The sequence below is a fragment of the Danio rerio genome, chromosome 14 (assembly GCF_049306965.1).
Source record: "Danio rerio strain Tuebingen ecotype United States chromosome 14, GRCz12tu, whole genome shotgun sequence".
NCBI lineage: Eukaryota > Metazoa > Chordata > Actinopteri > Cypriniformes > Danionidae > Danio > Danio rerio.
The window spans coordinates 33,695,167-33,714,193 of record NC_133189.1 but is presented as its reverse complement, the minus strand read 5'-3'; the positions used below and the strand labels follow the sequence as shown (position 1 = coordinate 33,714,193).

General features: G+C 36.5%; 1 protein-coding gene across 26 annotated transcripts in view; it reads right to left on the bottom strand.

The window, feature by feature from the left end:
* The window catches only part of tenm2a (teneurin transmembrane protein 2a), a 1,361,633-nt gene that overhangs the window by 541,819 nt on the left and 800,787 nt on the right, over nt 1–19,027 (bottom strand). For 2 of the 26 annotated variants that reach the window (XM_073921895.1, XM_073921904.1), the window contains exon 1: nt 15,401–15,479. The exons of 20 other annotated variants lie outside the window; for them this stretch is intronic. The gene's annotated coding sequence lies outside the window, so the exon portion shown is untranslated. Of the gene's footprint in view, nt 1–15,400; nt 15,480–19,027 lie in introns of those variants that run through there. 4 more of the 26 variants (XM_073921892.1, XM_073921901.1, XM_073921910.1 and 1 more) reach the window with 3 other exon arrangements.

The window sequence follows — 19,027 nt, the reverse complement described above, 5'->3', positions numbered from 1 at the left end:
TGCACTTTTACGCATACGGGTCAGTTTAGGACTATGATCTGTTCACACTGCAAATCTGATATAGGCCACATTTATAAGAGCAGTATGAACAGCCATGCAAAAAAAATCAGATCTGAGAAAAAAATCAGATTTGAGCACTAAGCCTCGCAGTGTGAACGTAGCCAAAGATAATCAAATCTGAGCCTTTAACTAAAGAAACCAGCCATCATTATTCAAAATACATATTGCAACATTACAAATTGTGAAATTGAATGACTACATTATCCCTATGCTAAAGAAAATCTTTCACATGGGGTACTAGTGGCTGGGATGCACAAGAAACCAAAAAGCAACATTAGCTCCTCACTGCTGCTTGTTACGGCACTCATTTTCGCGTGTGTTCTTATTCTAACCTAAGGTGGTGAAGACAAAACCCAACCAAATCTGACTGGGGCTTAATAACTAGCCAATTGAATGAGCACACTTTCCTTTGGTAAATCAGAATTGAACTATGCCCACAATAAAAAAAATAAAACAACAGGAAAACACTGACAAGTAGGATGATGGCGTCTGCTGCTTAATAGATGAATTAATATAAAAAAAAAAAAATTTTTTTAATATGGGAATATTTTGGTTTCAAAGTGACAGACACCATACAAAACCAGGTATATTTTATGAGCTGTCACAGAGCTGTTGCCACGGTTTACAGATTATTGAGCTGCAGCTTGAATTAAATTAAAATCAGCAATTAGATATTTTCCCCAAATCGCAAAGTCATACAACTTACCTCATAAAAATTCGATGTTACGAATTACCAACATGGTGTGGCTAAATATCAACTTCAATCTAAATGGCCCTGGAAAGTAAGTAAAGAATAAAAAGTTGAAAAAAAAAATGTTTAATCTCTTAGACATGTTTCTGTAATTAAACATTTAAGTTAATTCAATGAAGAGACCACATTGGGTCAACACAATTAATTAAGTTTTGGATTTCCCATTACTCAAACAAACTGGGGGAATTACTTTCTTCAAATGATTTGAGTAGTCTCGACATCTTTGGGTTTACAATGCATGCCAGGCTCAATCACCAAAAATAAAAAAAGAGTTTTTTACAAAACAACAATTGAAATCACAAACACTGGTTGGAAACTTAAAACCGACCATTAAGAAAAAAAACTGAAGAAAGGAAAAGGAAAACAATTTACCTGTTCTGACATTAGTGCTAATAGAAGCATTAAAATTCAACAACGCATCTCTGACTCATCTCTGATTTGAAATGGTCTTTACCTTTTCTGCACCAAAATCAAATGGCTACACACTTTCCTATCAATATTTTACTGCCCGCTTAATGTGAATTTAATGACACCAATCTTCTATTTAACATCAGTGTGTTTCTGTAATGGAAGGCTCTCAGTGGGAGAGTGCTGGAACATCATACTGTAAGATAAAGGAATGATGCAAACGGAGATACTGTGAACGCCTTTAAAGTAATCACACGGTACAAGAGTAAATCAGCCACAATGTTTAGAAGTCTGCAGCCTGCGAACAAAGCCCAGGAGGTAGTTAAGACTGGTTCTTAATGAGCTAATTAGGTTTGTTTAGGCAGCTTTTACATGCTGCTGGTAATTAGGGGAATGAGAGACAAATTCCTTTGCCAAAAATGAGAGGATATGGAAAGAGATGTAGAGGAGAAGGGGAAAGAGCTGTTCTGAAGACTGCGAGAGTGTTTTATATGCGTATTCTAAACCAGATTATGCTTAATAAGCTATGAACACACAAGGTCATGTGAATGTGTTTACTATTTTTCCTTTATCAGAGTAAGATAATAAATGGCTTAAGCATTAACCACCTTCTTTATTGCTAGAATATTTCAGTAAACAAGGAAATACATAAACGTTGTTTTTACTTTAGCTATGTTTCCATCTACCTATTTTTATGCACAAAAAATGGTTGATGCCATGCCATGATGTTCATAAATTTTTTAAATGCGCATAAAAATATATGCAATTGAGTAGGATAAACTTTTTTTTTTATAAGAAAAGATGCACATATGTAAACTACAATGGAAACTTTTACCGAACAAATTCCAGTATGTGCATTAAAAAGAGATTTTGTTATAAGAGATCATGTGATGATAAAAATGTTTGTGAATGAATAAACCAGCAGGCTAAGCACATTGTAAAATATCTAAAATGTAGTTTTTGTCATTCCAAAATGCCTTAATCATTTCAGTATTAGTGTTATTATACTATTAATTCTCTCCCAAATCAAGAGTGTCTGTGCTCTGTCTCACGCCTTTGAACTCGTGTTTATTGCGTGTCCGCATTTTTCTTCTGAGGCGCAAGTCATTTATTAAATAAAGAAAAGATTCACGCAGCTTCTCCTACCTCAGCAAATTTTGTTTTTGTTTTTAATATTTGGAGCCAATTAATAAAGAAGTGACGATTTTTTTTTCTCTTTCTCTCTTTGTTGGATGGAATCGCTGCTTTATTTGCACATCTTTTATAAAATTATTCTGTTTTGTGCATAAAGTTAATTTGCAACTTTGGATGGAAACATAGTGTGCACAAAGTAAGATTATATTAGTTATTGTTACATGCTGTGTTTATTTTTACTAACATGAACAATGCATTGATTACAATAGTTAATCAACTTTGCTGAAACTAGAACTATGGAGGAATTTAATAATACATATTTATTTTTTTTAAATAAATCTCATATAACTACTGTATAGTACCCTGACTGTGCCTAATTGTTTTAATACTTATTTTATAAAAATTACAAAAGTTCTTAGTATTTCTACTTTACCTTGAATGGCCTTAATGGGCACATCGACTACATGTATCTTAGAGTCTACTACTTATGTGCTCTTGACTATGCCTGTCCCTCTTGCCATTCTAACAAAAACAGAAATGTCTGATAGCAAAAACATTACTTTACGTCAGTCATGACTTTTAACAAAACATTTTCACAGTGGTGACATCTGCTCTCCTAAAGTGAGGTACCTTTAAACCTTTTAAACCTTTAAATCTTTTTTTATTTCATGAAATCTAAAGCTTACTTCTAAAATCTTATTAGAAGCTTCAACTGTAAATATGCCATCACGTGAATGTCAGAATAACCGTATGACTATTCTAGTTATAAATTTCCAATAGTTTCAATGTTAATGTTTGTTATTGAAAATGCTGTAATTTCATGTTAGTTCTTGTTAACTGACTCTGCATTAACTAATGTTAACAAGTTTAACCCCACCGGTTTTACACCACCCAAACCGCTCCAAACTGAGATCGAACCAGAGACTCTCCACATGGGATTGGGTTGCTCTAAAAAGGAGGCTAAAGACCATGGCCTCTAGTCTTTGTCGCCAAAGCACCTTTTAGAGGTGAGAGTAGTAAGGTTTACATGAAGAGCACTTCAGTAGCTGGCCTCTGTTACACTCAGCCCCCTAAACCTCACTCCCATTCAGGTCACGGCACAAATGTAACGTCACCCGTCCTACTCCAACCAACCCACTCCAAGCCGGTAGCAAACCAGTGACTCTCCGCATAGGAGTGGGTTGCTCTAACAAGGAGGCTAAGACCATGACCTCTAGCGTCTGTCGCTAAAGCACCTTTTAGAGGTAAATTGATTGAGGATTACATGCACAGCACTTCACTAGCTGGCCTTTGTTACACTCACCCCCATAAACCTCACTCCGATCTGGGTCATGGCACCAATGTAACCCCTCCAGTCCTATACCACCGAACCCACCGTTAACTCTTTGCATGGGAGGCTAAAGATCATGGCCTCTAGCATCTGTCTAGAGCACCTTGTCGGGTTCAGAGGAGTGAGGTTTACATGCACAGCACTTCACTAGCTGGCCTCTGTTACACAAGCACAACTTTGGATGGTAATAATGGATTGAATAAATAATGACTAAATGCTGTACAAGTGTTGTGCATTCTTAGTTCATGTTAGTAAATAAATTAACATTAACTACTGGAACTTTATTGTAAAGTGTGACATGTGACACAAAAACATCCTTACTGTGAATTTAAGTGCATCGAGATAAAGCAAGGTTTTGCAGTAAGAGAGAAATATTTCGCAAACACAGATGCCTTCTTGAACCAAAGAAGATGTGATTTCATCTCATGCTGGAGAAACTGCATATTTAGAGCTTTGCAAATAAGCCATGTGGTTTCTCACTGACATCTAAAATATATTCTTACAAATCGAAGAGTACTGCAACATGACAACTGACATAAGAAGTGAAATGCTCTTAAGTTACTTACACAAACAATTACAATGTCACTATTAGCTGATAAATTCTTTAAGGGTGCTTTTCACCTAGACTTTTGTTTGGCATATATGAATCCAGCAATCGCGCTCGGGTCCAGGCCAAAATCAACCGGTCCAAGATCGCCTGATTGAGGTGGTCTTGGCTCGATTGAAACAAACTCTGGAGTGGATCGATTGTAGTGAAAAAGCAACACGATCCAACAAACCAGGTTATATCACAGTGTATTATGGATATGCAATACGCATATATGGCTATATGAAGAGAGAATTATGAGCAGGGCGGGATGTCATTCTTACTGGTTTCATGTCAAATACGAAAGTGCGTTTTATGTCAAATACGAAAGTGAAACTATGCTGAACTATTAACGAAAACTGTTGGTCCGTTAGGACAACTGACCAAACTGCAATCTTAGTTTAATGCATAATTCTAGCCAACTGCTATGTATGAGAAAGTCTTACCTCTGATTTATATTTGGTGACAATGTCTGTGGGTGTCACCATTCAAAAAGAAAGCATAGTTTTTCACTTATAATGTCCTTTTGCTCATTGTCATAAATTAAAATAAAGACGCATGACAGCTGAGCAGGACTCTAAAAAAATAAACGGTGGAACTCTGACCAATGTGACAAGAGTTTACTCGCACGTGACTTGTTTTACCTATTTTGGTCCATTTAAAAACTGTAGTGTGAACGCGAACCACATCAAGTACAAAGTGAAACAATGTACCAAATTTTAATGCCAGTTTCGGAACAAAGCAATTGATCTACAGGTGTAAAGGCACCCTAAAAGTGGTAGAAAGAAACATTGCACTTTTTTGAAATAGGCTCATTTTACAAGTCCATTAGAGTAATAAAGTGGAGTTTTACCATTTTTAAATCCACTCAGTTAATCTTGAGGTGTGACGGGACCACTTTTAGCTTTGTTTAGCTTAGCTTAGGATAAATCAGTGAATCATATTAGCCCATTAGAATCTGGTCTAAAAAAATGTAAATCATATATATATATATATATATATATATATATATATATATATATATATATATATATATATATATATATATATATATATATATATATATATATAATTTTTTTTTTTTTTTTTTTTTTTAAGCTTGACTCTTTTATAGTTACATTGTGTGCTAATATCAACAGAAAACAAAAGCATTGCAGGCACAAACCTAGCTGGTAACAATGTTCATTTATCATTAAATCATCCATAAATAGTGGAGTGCTCCTTTAATAGCATTGCTTGGTTGCTGGTTTACTGTAATATGACAACAAACTATTTCTATAAGCTTAAGTTCATAAAAACATGGTAATTGAGGATCAACAATAGTTTTTCTTAGCTATTCTTACCATGGAAGTTCTCCAAGCCAGCATTTCTAGATCAATGTAATCAGGTCTTGGACGTCAAGCCTTGTAATAAAATAATGCTGTCTAACTTGTTAGAGAGAAACTTGTTTCCGTCTACTGACCACAGACTGAGGTTTCATGTCACCTGTGTTCTAATAGCTAGGTTACAACAAACACACACACTCACACACACAAGATTAACAATACATGCACACTCCACCTGTTGCTTCCTTTCATACGATGGCAAAATCCCATCTATTAATGCAACAAAATGCATCAGTTTAAACCATTTGAGCATTCAGAAAAACACTCATCGGTGACTTTGGCCTTCACCGTCTGATAAAGCACTGCAGCAACAGGACCATCACAAGCCTGTCATGCATAATTAATGAAAGAGATGAGAGCTGTTAGCTACACTCACACACATGCACATACACACTCACACAAACATGCACTCACAAAAGCAGAGATGCCCGGCACCAGCAGAGGGAGGGTAAGAAAAGCCAGATGAATGAGATAGGACAGTTTGATCTTAAATAGCTGAACATATTATTAGGCGCTAAACAGGAAGTCTTTTCTTTCAACAGGATCGCTGACTGCCAGTATGCACAGATAAATAAGACTGTCTAAGGGTGAGTTTATGACAGGGAATGTGATAGCCAAGGTTTAAAAGAAAACTTGAGTTATATGTCATTTGAAGAAAACCTATTTATATTAGTATTGACACTTTAAATATATATATATAAAAGGGTGACTCATAATTTTGTCATAATGCTTAATGTATTTGAGTAATTTACATTTGTATTAAAACAGTTTTGTAGTTTAAAATTTATATTTTTTTAACATTGTTTAATTATGTTAAATAATTTTATTAATAATGTTAATTACAGTTTACTTTTAATAATAATAATAATAATAATAATAAATAATAATAATAATAATAATAATAACCAATTTGGCATCATACAAAGTATAATGTTAAACAATAGACATGTCATCATAGGCTGCGGTGAATTCATTATTTATGAATCTATAATTAATTCATAGCAAATTTATTATTTGTAGCATACCTTTTCAACCACCTGAGCTGCATGGTCTTTGTATTAACATCATAATAATAACCCATAACAATCATAAATAAATAGAGATGTTACACACACATTTTCACCTATCAATCATTTTTTTCCCACAGGACTAATAAGTACAAGTGTGAAAACGAAAGATTGAAGCAGTGTGCTGATGCTGTGACACATTACCTGATAGATTCAAAAGACAGAAGAGTCGTTAGATAGAGACAAGATTAATTAAATGTCACGTTTAACAACTACAGTGAGACGGTACACCATTGATAAACTGTCCGACGTGTACTGCCCTCTGGTGTTTTTTTGTGCTCAAAGCACCCGCTGACTGCTGGAGCTCAGACGTGCGCATATGCTAGAGTGCATGACAGAGTGTGTATGTGTTTGATCACGTGATGTGCGTTTTCAGCGGTATAGTGAGGACAGAGATGTTTTCAGAAATGCTAAATGAAGCGCCAGAGTGGACATGGATCGTTTTCGTTCTAAAACCAGCCTTCTACAACCAAGGCGAATTAGTGCAGCTGTGACGGTGGCAGGGCGGAGGATCGAGATGCTAGCTCATCATTGTGATGTCTATCGGCCACAGGTGTTGGTGGATGGCATCCTTTAATGACCCAACCTAAGAGGCCAGTGGGCAAATTTGGGCAGAATGTAGGGGTTAAATCCCTTCTCTTTTTCGAATAGCATCCTGGGATTTTTTACAACCACTGAGAGTCAGGACCTTGGTTTAATGTCTTATCCGAAAGATGGCACTCAATGAGCAGTGTAGAGTCCCAATCAATATACTGAGGCGTTAGGGCCCACACAGACAGCAGGTTAAGCTCCCCCTGCTGGTCTCATTACTACTTCTGGCAACAACCTAGCTTTCCCATGTGGTCTCCCATCCAGGTACTGACCAGGCACAGTGCTGCTTAGATTCTGTGGGGGACCATGGGAGAGTTGCACAGAGCTAGCTGCCAAAAAAGAAAGGCAGCTTTTATTCATCCCGAATGCATCAAATTGATCAAAACTGACGGTAAGAAATGCATGAAATGGCATTTAGAATGTTACAAAAATATTATTATTTCAAATAAGTTTATTACAATTTATTAATATGAAAGTATTGATATAATAATAATAATAATAATAATAATAATAATAATAATAATAGTAATAATAATAATAATAATAATGATGATGATGATGATGATGATGATTTCCCAGAGATGGGTTGCGGCTGGAAGGGCATCTGCTGCGTAAAAACTAGCTGGATAAGTTGGCGGTTCATTCCGCTGTGGCGACCCCAAATTAATAAAGGGACTAAGCCGAGAAGAAAATGAATGAATGACTGAATGAATGAATGATGACGATGATGATGATGATGATGATGATGACGATGATGACAAGTTTCAGCACCAATGTTTTTAGTTTTAAATATAAGACAACTTTCCTAAACCCAAACTAAAATATTAGAACAATTTCTTAAGAATTATGTCATGTATACTGAAAACTAGCTATTAATTGACTGTTGTTTAAATTGTATTTTAAACAGTAATAATAATTTATTATTTCATTCATTTTCTTTTTGGCTTAGTATCTTTATTAATCGGGGGTTTGGGATTTGGGCCCCCAAAAAAGTCACCTCTTGATTTGGAAATGAACCATAATCTCAGAAATATCATAGTATGTTTCTTTGTGAAATCCATCCTCGAAGAAAAGCTTGCAGAAGGTCAAACACATTTGTGTGTACCAGCAGTATAGCTTTCAATTTTGTACCTAAACGTGTCCCTTTAGTTGGCTCCTGAGAACAAAACACAAATGCTTTTAGCACCTATAATCAATAGTAGAACACTGTTTCAACTCTAGCTATGGCTGATGTGTGTGTGGCACAAAGAGTTTAAAAGTGAAAAGGGTGGAAGGGTTTAGAAAAGTGCTCTACAAGTGGCATCCACAAACACACAAACACATCCATCTTCAAACAAGGACAGAGGTGCACCTTATAGAAGGTCATCATATACAAAATGCCCAGGTAAGAGGTAAGATCTTTCTCCTCTAACTCCCAGAAAATGACCGCGTACATGAGCGAGAGAGTATGTGTGTGTTTTGTGTTTGGGGAGAGTGTGTTCAGAGGTTAAACTTGTACTCCTGAAAGTGTTCCCAGCAGAGATTAATCATTCCGGGCCGGGATGCATCATCGCAGCCATAAATCATCGGGCCTGACCTCTCTTTCCTCTCTCTTGTGATATTAGTGAGGAGCGGTGAGTAGCGAGATTGCTCTCTGCGTGATGGTTGCCACAAATGGTTTGCACATTACATATCTTTCAAAGTGCATGTATCTCAAGTCAGGTAAATATGGAAATAGCCATTGAATCGGTAAGTGCTGTAAGCTTTTTTTGGAAGTAAAATGTGACAGGTGTAAGTGAAATAGATGTTCAGTTGTATCACACCAGTCTTTGTAAGGTTGTGTGTCCTCCAGGCTAAAAGCGCCAAAGCTTTTCTGAGAATGTCTGGCTGTGGATGCATTAGAGTGCTTATTAGGCATAATGCTGCTCATGGCATTGCTATATGGGATATTTAAGATCACTGACATTGTGGTAATCCTCAGATTAATTTAGAGTCATGTATAATTAGAAACCAGCAGCATTCATTTCTTCTTTTTTCCTACCTTTAATTTTTTTGATGTCATTCCACAACTTTGTGTTACTACGTGATTTCGTTGAGCCAATCACACGTCGTAGTCAACTCCACTCAAGTCTATCAACATATGCAGTAAGCTACTGGGAAAACTGGTAACACTGGAAAAGCGGTATGGAGGTAAGCGGTCAGCTAGTAAGTGCTAAAATGGAGCTGACCATAAGCCTTGTTTTAAAGACGAAATGCAGCCAAACGTACCTCTGGCTGCGTAATTTGCAGTCTCTTGAAATGTAGACAGGGGTACATATCCAAAAGTAGCATGCATTGCTAAAATTTGAACTTTTGATGACTAAACTTGTAGTTGTAATGTTCTCTGGTTTTGTAATCTGTATAAAATGTGAGCACACAAGCACATTAGCTGAGCAGAATAAAAAAATGTCAGTGTTTTTATTTTATTTGAATATTTAGACAAAAAAAATATAGAAGAAGTTGTTAAATTTCATTGGTGAGCCTGGGAAACTTGGTAAGATATGAAGAATTTGATGTTTCCCTATTCACAGAGATGCACACCTGAGAGGAATTTCAAAGATGGCCGAAGAGTGAAATTACTTGCCTTAAAAGGACTTTGTTAAAGTTTAACATTCTTTAATCCTTTGCGACCAAACCAAACAATCAAACAAACAAAAAAATTTACAAAAAGAGCTCACATCCAAAGACAACTCTGAACTGCACCTTGTAAACTCTGCATTTTCACAGATCTATGACTTGTAGTGCTGTCACAGAACATACAAGACTGAGGATTTGAACAGCTCTGAATAGAATGGGTTGTTTTCTCAGAATAAAGGGAATTATGACATGGCATGAATGTAGCAGAATGCTTTGGTTGACACATAGCCTAACAACTGTAGGCTCTGTAAACAGCAAGTAAACTGTGTGCCAAATATCTAGCCAATCACAATCTTTTTTTGAACCCAGGATAAATCTCCAACAAAGTTTCACATTGAAGGGCAATTTGGGAGTTTGACGTTAGTATGCAAAGGATCATTTGAAATGAAAGTGAACAGCTAAATCCCTTCACAAAGGGCTCTTCCACAAGGCCGTTAGTGAAGAGTACACACAACAGGTCACTTCAAGAAACCAATTTTACTGTTTATGACCACACGCACCCTTCAGAGTACTCACTTCAAGTGCTTTGCCCTTCTAAGTGAATGGGATTTGCTATACTGATGCTCACTATCGAATACAGCCCAGTCAATTTTGCATGTTCAGATGCGCTATGTCTTTGGAAGGTGGGATGTAAAATGTCTTAAATCACTTACAGCACCTTTAAAACCACTAGCATGTGAACTCTTATATTGGCACTATAACCTAAGCTTGTTTAGTCGCAGATGCTCAAACTTGTAGGGGTTATTTCAGGCTTCTGCTTCTTGTATAGTCTTGTTTTGAAAATGCATAAATATCTTTTTCAGATCACAGCACATTTAAATGGGATTGAGGCCAATAGGATTACAGACTTACTGTAGCTCTTTTTTTCCTTCTTCTTATGCTTACTGTTGGTGCATGTTTCTTTGCATTTACTGAAACACAAAGTATATTGACTCTGGTCTCGTGTCAACGGAGTATGTAGGTAGTCTTTAGCAAGTTAATGTGCAGGTTTTTTGCTCTATTCTGAGAGAAATTCAGAGATTTTTCTTGGATGAACACAGATGTTATCACCTGCAGTATGTCTCTGCAGACCCTGAGCGGTGACCCCAGGTTTCTGTGTCACCTATTTTAGTATTCCATTCGTCCCTTTGCACTAATCACTGTAGGAGACCAGTGTAACAGAAAGCAGAACTCCTGGAGAATTTCAACTTTTAAATGGAGGTCACATCAGAATGATCGTATTTATGAGATGAGTTTACGTATTTTTTTAATTATATAATACACTCTGCCTGCTCGAAGGAAAAAACAAATTTGCCAAATTTAGGATGTTATGAATGGATTTTACTGCAAAAATAAAGTACTTTACTTTTTAAAAATCATGTTAAAAGAAGTTCTATTTCAGAATAATGACTATCAAACTGTGAAGGAAGGTTTCATTTGCACATATGAATTCTCAAACGACATTGAGATGTGCTGCAGTAGACTAAAGTAAAGTGAGCATTGTCAAGTATAGTTTTACCCATACTTGAAATCTGCCCTCTATGTTTGATAAATCCAAGCAAAAACACACGTTATGAGTGAGGAGTGAGAGCACACACACACGTGGTGCAGTGGGCAGCTATTGCTTCCAGTACCCAGGGAGCAATTAGGGGTTAGAAGCCTTGCTCAAGGGCACCTCAGCTGGGTATCGAAGATGGGAGAGAGTGCGGTTCTTTCACCTTCAATTCCTGCCAGGAATCATTTGGATTACAAGTACAAAATCATTAACAATTAGGCCACAACTGCCTCTAACAAAGTGGTTCTTTTCAAAATCGTACACAAGCGTTCTGCCATTGTGCCCAAAGTTTTGCCAGTGGCGTTGTGCCCAAAATGAATGATTTAAACATTGCATAAAATATTTAATATGAAAAAGTTCAATTGATCCATACACACTAGTTGCGCCCCAAATGGCACACTATACACTATGCACTTACATACTCAACAGCTTAGTATTTGAATGTAGAGTCATACCAAATGGAACACAAAATTAAATAAATGCTCATGTTTTTCTTTGCATGTACTTGTGTAGGCTAAATTAAAGGTACAGTATACATATCTGACTGTATAAAAGGACGAAATAGTCCAACAAATAATATATAAATATATTTAGAAATCATAATTATTAACACTATAATTATTGTGTTGTTAAGTAAAGTATCAAATAGTTAATGGAAAGCATCATCAATGCACCATGATATCATATTAAACCGAATCAACGGCATGATAATCATAAACGAACCGAGAGACCAGAGTAGGTTCACACCCCTAATAAAAGTTTTTTGTTTTTTTTTTAAGTTCTGAAAGTCTGCATTTATTTATTTGTCATTTATTAAAAAGTATTGTAAAATAGCAAATAGCTATTCTGGTTGTGTTTGTTTGTTTTAACCTATGACCTTTGAACACGTGTTTTTGATCAAATAAATGCAGCCTAATGGGTGGAAGAAATCTTCTTCAAATAATGAAAAAGCATGTTCAGGCTGAATTAAAAGTGATGTAGAATCACTCAAGCACTGGAAATGAATCCCAAAATGAACCAAAACAACAAGAGCTAAAACAGAGAAAGAGGGAGCACTGAAAAAGCTTTTAAGCATAGATGGACAACATGTTGCTAAAAACGTAAACGCTATGGCTGAATCAGTTCCTGGTAAACATTAGGTGCATTCAAACTATAGAAATTTGCATCTTTGCACAAGTGAATAAATGCAGACAGAACATAATTTGAGCGTCCCCTCACTCTCACCCCACTGAATAGAACAGCCAGTGCCAGGAATCACAGTCGGGTGATGGTTTTGGGAAGCTCTGCTGTAACTCAGCACCAATTCGGAATGCCAGCAGAGGGGTATCAGAGCAGGCAGATACTGGTGACAGATGTCTAGGGGGCTCTTCCTCTTCGACACAGGCTGAAGATAGCATCATGGACCACAGCCAAATCACTATTGAGTTTACTCTTGCAGTAAGATGCCATCAATCAGCAATCATCTCACTAACGCTTAAAACCATAGACAAAGATGCACAGGCATGTACTGTATGTTCACCAACCAGCTCCTAGTCACACTTTGGTTGAAGGTGTTTACATACCTCTGTGCGGCCTGTTTATTGCCGCAAAGGTGCTATCAGGTTTACGTTTGGTACCCCATGTTTGATAATCCCATACTAGGCTAAACTGTGAGTTTGAGAAGATAAATTTCTTTATATACATTATTTTGTAAAATAATAATGCATTAAGAAGAGCTTAAACTGTTTCTTGTAATGCATTACTGAGATGTGTAATTCTTTTTATATAAATTGAACTGATTTTCAATAAAAATGAATGGGTAACAATTTACTTGAAGGGGGTGTTCAAGACTGTCAAGCGTCCTTCATAATTATGACATGACACATCATGAATAGGAATGATATGTATGCTTATGGCAGCTCTCATTAAATGTAATTTGCTCAGTCATTTTAGTTTTAAGGCAAAGGGGACATTGTTTGTTATGACAACTTGTCACCAAATATCTCATAACCTGTCTTTGTCTTTGTCTTGACAACTTGACATTATCAAGACAACATTAATCGTCATAAATATGGTATATATGGTTATTGCATTAAATTAAGTTACTTTTAAATGTCTGGGTAAAAACAACTACTTTTTTTCTCCATTGAACAACTCATTTTGTTTTGAGAAACATTTCACATATTTAGCAAAAGTAAGCATGTCAGACTAAATAAATAAAAAATAAATCATTGACTTCTGCTGTCTTAATTAGTTTCAAAAACACAGATTTATTTACAACTTGAAAAGGCATCTTTGGATATCTTTCATTTCTGTGGATATAAAGTAAGCTACTGCAGTGTTTTTTTTTTTTTTTTTTCATTTGGTTTAATTTTGTTGTCAAGCTTCAGCCTAACAATCTGTATTTGTAACTTCTTTCTGCAAAAATTCAGTGAGTGTTAAAAAAGGAACTGGAAAGATCTTAACTTACTTTAACATTTGTTCAAATTTGTTTTTAAATATTCAGAAATGAAACACTTATTTTTTTTCTCTACAGCGAGCAGTAAACACAAATAACATCACCTTACCTTTTCTGTAAACAAGTTGAACTCAAATTAGAGACATTTGTTCATTCATTCATTCATTCATTTTCTTTTCGGCTTATCACCTTTATTAATCTAGGGTCACCGCAGCAGAATGAACCGCCAACTTATCCAGCACATGTTTTACGCAGCGGATGCCCTTTCAGCTGCAACCCATCACTGGGAAACACCCATACACTCTCATTCACATACATACATACATTTTCAACACTGTCAACACTGCCAATTTTACATTGTCCTTTTTTTGGGGAATATGCTGTTGTACGCAGTAGAAAAATTGCTGTAAAGAGCGAGTTTACGCTTAGAACGCGTTAACGTAAGACGTCTACTCCAGCCATTCAGAATATTCAGACGCATTCACATCCACACTGTTTAGGAAAATTAAAGCCTTTGAATATTTCTCCAGACACATTTGGCTCCTAGTTGTTAGTCAGATAATGTTTATATCCTTCTTCTTAATGCCAACTGTGTAACAAAATTCTCCATAAAATGCTTATGATAAACCTGCGTTTGTTTACCTTCAAGCTCTGCTTCATTTGCTTGACCCGTGCACGTGAAGTGAAGGAGTGCTCCAGTGAGCGCCAGCACACACATATTACGTACATCTCGACATGCAAAAGTGTAACTCCATATGTTTTCATCGAAGTTGTTCACAATACTTATTCATTCACAGAATGTGTAATTTTGTCAAAAGTGTAAGCATTTAACTGCGGTTAGTGCTTCTGCATTTGCACGTCTCTAGGAAAAGCTGCATGAATGTTAAAGCCTTAAATAAAAGTGAAACCATCAAGCCAGATCCCGATTACGTTTGCAAGCGCAGTAGGTTAGAGGTCATTTCCGGCTATTTTCGAATGGATGGGTGAAGGGTCTTTTCCGGAAAAAAATTCTGGAACATCTTTGTCTGTGTGAACAGTGATTTTTTTTTAACTCACCAGTAAAGTTGTTCTGGTAATTTTCCGGATATTTACCGTTATCACTGTGTGAATAGCGTTAATGACTGGATATGTTACCAGATTGTTTTTCGTCAAGTTTCCATAACAAATACATCTCAAACAATGTCATCTTCACATTTAAAATGGCACCAATGAGCTAGACACTTAATAAAGGAATTAAGCATAAATAAATACCCTTCAATTTCATGATGTGTCATGATTATAAAGGTTCCCTTCAAGAAAGGTATTACCCATTAAGGTATACAGTACAAGTGTAATATTAGCATTTGATTTGTACTCTAATACAGCAAACCCAGTGTTTAACAAAAAAAACAGCTTACAACCAACTCAACATGAACTAAAAAACACTAAACTTTAATTCTAAATTGAAGCAATCCCATCCTACCTTGCAGCAGTGAGTCTGAGAGAGACTGTTTGTGCGCTACAAGTTGCTTTCAAACTGCTACGTGGTTGTAAGTCTGTCTGGGTCATGGATTTGACACCGTCACCTAGTTAATGCTTATCAACAGCAACATGAGCTGCGACGTGTCGAGGTAAGCCACATATATCCTGCTCTGACTAGAAGTGAAACTATTATCCGTTAACTCTGAGGTCACTGTCAGCTTGACCTGTCATGAAGAGATATTAAAGGGTACTCTGGTGACAGGGCAGATATTGTTCATCAGCGCTCTTATGTTCTCAACTGCCTGTACAGTATGTGAATGTGGTTTTTAGATGCATTAGGGTTATTATACACTCCCGTCCAACCCTGTAATCTCTTAATCTGCTGAGAACTAAAATCACAGGCCGGATCTGTCAAAGCGCCTGACAGGGGAAAGGCCGTACACCTAATGTGTCAACACACCAATCGCCAAGCAATTTGCGACTTCCTGTGAGAGGCAGCATTTCAAATCTGGCAGTTTGTGCAATGTCAACAGCCAAAACACTGACCACCAAGCATGAACACACACATTCATCCATCTATTAATGAGTCTCACACACATATATCTCGTTTCCAGCTCTCCTTCACACATCATGGACCTGGCTGAAGGACGAGGGGCTGGGGAGGGGGGCTTGATAATGATTCAGATGCTGCTATAAGTGTAAATGGACTTTGCTACATCAGCCAAGCCGATGTGTACAGACAAACACATCTACAAAAACAGACACAAGTGTGAACTAGAGTTTTGTCTGACAATGCTAATTGGTTGAAAAGGGTCAGGCTTATGTTGACAGTAATGAAGACTGATGCTCTTGTGTGTCCTCAAATGTGGAAGACGCCAGAGCGAGTATAAATAAATAGTGTCAGCTCTAACCCAGTTCTGAAGTTTTGTGTTCACACGTAAAAAATAGATAGAAAAATAAAATAACGCACACACTTCTAGCAAACCGCTGTGATCCAGTAAACCTGGTAATGTTTAAAATAAAATAAAAAACAAAACAAAATAATTAAGAACTAAATTAGCAGCAGTGTATGAAAGCAAGAGTGTATGGGTGTTTCCCAGTAGTGATTGTGGCTGGAAGTGCATGCACTGCATAAAACATATGCCAAGTTAGTTGGCTGTACGTTTCAGTGTAGTGATCCCTCATAAAACAGGGACAAAGCCCAAGGAAAGTGAAAAAATAAAATAAAATAAAATAAAAACCAAAAAATAAAAACTACATATAGTAAAATAAAATAAAATAAAATAAAATAAAATTTAATTTAATTGGCAGTAGTGTATGTGTGTGAATACAAGAGTGTATGGGTGTTTCTTAGTACTGGACTGTGGCTGGAAGTGTATTTACTGCATAAAACAAAGTATTCCGCTGTGGGGACCCCTGATAAAACAGGGACTAAGCAAAAAAAAAGTTAAATCAAATAAAATAAAAAGTAAAATAAAAAATAAAGTAAAATAAAATAAAATACTAAATTGGTCGTAGTGTATGAGTGTATGTGTGTGAATGCGAGAGTTTATGGGTGTTTCCCAGTACTGGGTTGTGGGTGGAAGTATATCCACTGCATAAAACATATACCATAGTTGGTGGTTCATTTCGATGTTGTGATCCCTGATAAATCAGGGGTCTAAGCCAAAGGAAAGTAAAATAAAAGTATATATATATATATATATATATATATATATATATATATATATATATATATATATATATATATATATATATATATATATATATATATATATATATATATATATATAAACAAAAAAAAACTTTTCCCTCTCATCTTTTGGCAAATAAATCACTATTGCAACTAAACTGAATAAGACACTTTACAACAAAAACTAGTTATAGGATTAGAAACATTTTTTTTCTACCTCAAACTTGAATTATAATGTCAACTGAGTTTTTGAAACATTATATTTGCCTAAAAGACTATGATTTCAAAAGACTTTGGTTTCACAAGTCCATACAATGGAAATTAATAGTGACTAAAACTGTTGGTTCATTTCCTTTTTTGTTTTCTCTTTTACCCCAAGACTGTCATGCAAGTTTGAAATAACATGATGATGAGTCCAGGTTTTTGTGAAGAGCATTTTCATGTTAAAAATATTTCTTTAATGACATTGTGGAAGTGATTTCAAGCTGCCCAATTATGGGATATTAAAAACTACTGATTTGTAATGTTTCGATTCTAACAGAAATCATAAACCTAGAAGGCTGAGGAGGACAAGTCTAAAATGAGCTGGACATCTGTTGCTGTTTGCCACAATGTCTTTACATTTAGCATGAAAAAAAATAAAAGTCTTACAAAGCAAAAGTTTGAGGATACAGAAGGATGCAAACAGAAGGGGTTTACATTCAGCAAAGGTGCTGAGCAGAGCCGAGTTGAGTCAAGCATCTGCTCTCATTTTGGAGTTCGTGGAGAGAGCCGTGCTGCATAAGGCCCAAAGAAGGAACCGAGCCAGTGTACGAGCTTAAGGGGGTTAAGACCACACACAAACACACACACACACACACGCTAACCAAAAGAGTGAATGAGAGTGTGATCAGCTCTTCGCTGCTTGCTCTGCCATGTTAGCTGGAGTTAAACTGTGCCAACTGGGCCAGGATGAGGGATTGTGTATGACATGCATGGCTGTCCGGTGTTAAAGCCGTTTAGCCGTTCAGAGTCTATCTTTGTGTGTGTGTGCTGAGAATTATCTACACATATCCCGCTGACAGCTCAAAACACCAGGTACCAAAAGGCTGATAAACACGTCCGGCAGGTGCCAACCGGATGGTGAGATAATCAGTCCATCCCCCTTAACTCTGCAAGCATGTGCGTAAACTGTGTGGGTTTCCGAGCAGGGCGGCACAACACACAGTTCACCGGATTGTTAGTCTGTATCTGTGAAAACTCAAGAAGATTTGACTCATTCTGCTCAAACATCACACATTCTCACTTCCTCGCCCTCAGCTGATCTCAACTCTCCATCCATTTGATTTTGAGCTCTAATTGAGAGATACGCTACATGAGAGAGGCATCGAGCAGAGGGAAGATAGCGCAAGCGGATGAAAGCCAGAGGCCCAGCAGGGAGCTTCCATCTCTTGATCTTTCCCCATCTATTTTTCTGACCATATCGTAGCGCGGCCATAAGTACATTAACTCACCTACTTTAAACTCTGTGCACAGTGGGAACATTCAGCAAACGGTAACATGAGGTGATAACAGCTATAATTCTTAATCGCTCAGTAAAGTCAGTCCACTTTCATTTGAAGACCAAAAAGAACATGAGCAAGCAAACCAGAGATTGAGATAATCTGTAGATTTGCAGACAGAAGTGGCAGATATACGGAAGCAAAAACAAATATTCTAAAAGAAAAAAGTATGCTGCACTTGTGCATAATGCATCACTTCTTAGATAAATGACATGAATTAATGCTTTGCCTTCACAGTCATATAAACACAAGGCCATGCAGGAAAAAAACACATAACTTCTAAACTTTAAACTGCAAAATGTGCAATTTAAATAACTGACAACTTGCTGGTTTCTACAGTACTTTCAGGAAAAGGCATTGTCAAGGGAAGTCCTCAAAATAAATAGTATTTTCT